Source organism: Microtus ochrogaster, chromosome 22 (assembly GCF_000317375.1).
Source record: "Microtus ochrogaster isolate Prairie Vole_2 chromosome 22, MicOch1.0, whole genome shotgun sequence".
NCBI classification, from domain to species: domain Eukaryota; kingdom Metazoa; phylum Chordata; class Mammalia; order Rodentia; family Cricetidae; genus Microtus; species Microtus ochrogaster.
This window is the reverse complement of record NC_022023.1, coordinates 11,010,885-11,012,693: the sequence shown is the minus strand read 5'-3', so window position 1 is coordinate 11,012,693 and position 1,809 is coordinate 11,010,885.

Below are 1,809 nucleotides of genomic sequence, written 5' to 3'. Positions count from 1 at the left end.
CCTGCCTCTGCCTCCCGAGTGCTGGGATTAAAGGCGTGCGCCACCATCGCCCCGCTATATGTTAATTTTGAAGAATGAGCAGTCGTGATAGATGTCAACATGAACACAGTCGTATTTTATGGACACAAAGAATGAGGATGGGCTTGTTTTATAAACACCAAGCTTAGAAAGAAAAATGACTTTTTAAAAGTTAGTGTGTGTGTGCACACGCGTGTGTGTGCACGTGCACGTGGATTGTGTATGTTTGTGCATGTGCCCAGGTATGCGCTTGCCACAGCCTGAGTGAGTGTGGGGGTCAAAGACCAATTTTCAGGACTTGGTTCTCTCCTTCCACGTCGTTTGAGGGATCAAACTCGGGTCATCAAGCTCTTACCCGCTGAGTCATTGAGCTGGCCCCAAAATGCCTTTTAAATTTTATTGGCAGTGCTGGATTCACACCAAGGGCCTAGGGCTTGTCATACGAGCGCTCCACAGCGGAACACTATTCCGAGGCCCTGTGGAAATGTTTTGATGGTTTAATCATGAGATGCGTGGGCGTTATTAGTTATTTTCTGTACTTTTCTGCATGTCTCTAATACGCTCTAATTTATAAAACACAGACACACTCAAGCACTCCCCAGGACATCTTGGTGTACAATTAAGCTGGAAGCAGCTTCTGGGCTGAAAAGGGGGAAACCTGATTAGGAGACGGGCTTTCTAAAAAAGGCAAACTTGAAGGGGTGGGAGAGATGGTGCAGCCGTTAAGACAATGGTTCTCAACCTGCGGTTCGAGGCCCCTTTGGGGTTGAAGGACAGGGGTTACATATCAGATGTTCTGTACATCAGATATTTACATTATGATTCATAACACTGGCAAAATTACAGCTATGAAGTAGCAATGGAAATAATTTTATGGTTGTGGATCACCACAACATGAGGAACTGTATTAAAGGGTTGCAGTATTAGGAAGGTTGAGAACCTCTATGTTGAGCGTATGCGCCAAGTTTGGTTCCCAGTTCAGGGAGATCGGGCATTTCTGATCTCCGTGGACAACTGCATATACATGCACATATCCACACACATTGTTAAAAATATACGACTCTTAAAGAAAAAAAAAAAGAACATAGAGCTGGCGCCTTCTGAGGCTGGGGTTTTCAAGACACCACAGGGGCATTTACAAAGAATGGGGTCTGGGGCTCGGGCTGTGCCGTTAAGAGGCTGTTGCGACCAACATAGTGTCTCTGGCTGGAGTAAAACAGGAGTTAGGGTTAGAAACTGAGATCCCGGCTTAGGCTGATTTGGTGGTGGTGGTGATGGTGACTTCAGAAGGCCACCAGGAAACTAAACCGGAATGGGTAGGAGGGGGCAGCTGTTAGGCTCCGGGCCGGTCCAGTGAGGTCCTCCCAGGTCCACTCTGTGGTAAACTCCAAGTGAGGTCGATAAGATTGCACCCGCAAACTCAACACCCTCGCTTGAAGTGGTTAGGAGTATTGGCACAACCCCGTTCTCAACGAGTCACCTAAATCCAAAGGCTATCCCGAAGCTGGGGCGGTGAGGGCAGCGGTACCCAGCGGTTCCCACACATTGGGGCGGCTTAGCTTTGCTGACGGGATGTAGGTGTGAGGGGGTCAGCGGGCTGGGGACAGGGGGCTCAGTGCTCGATCCGCGCGCGGGAGGCCGGGCTCCGGGGCTGGGAGAACGGACGGGGCCTCGGGGGGCCGGGCTCCGGGGCTGGGAGGACGGACGGGACCGCGGGAGGCCGGGCTCCGGGGCTGGGAGGACGGACGGGACCGCGGGGGGCCGGGCTCCGGGGCTGGGAGAACGGACGGG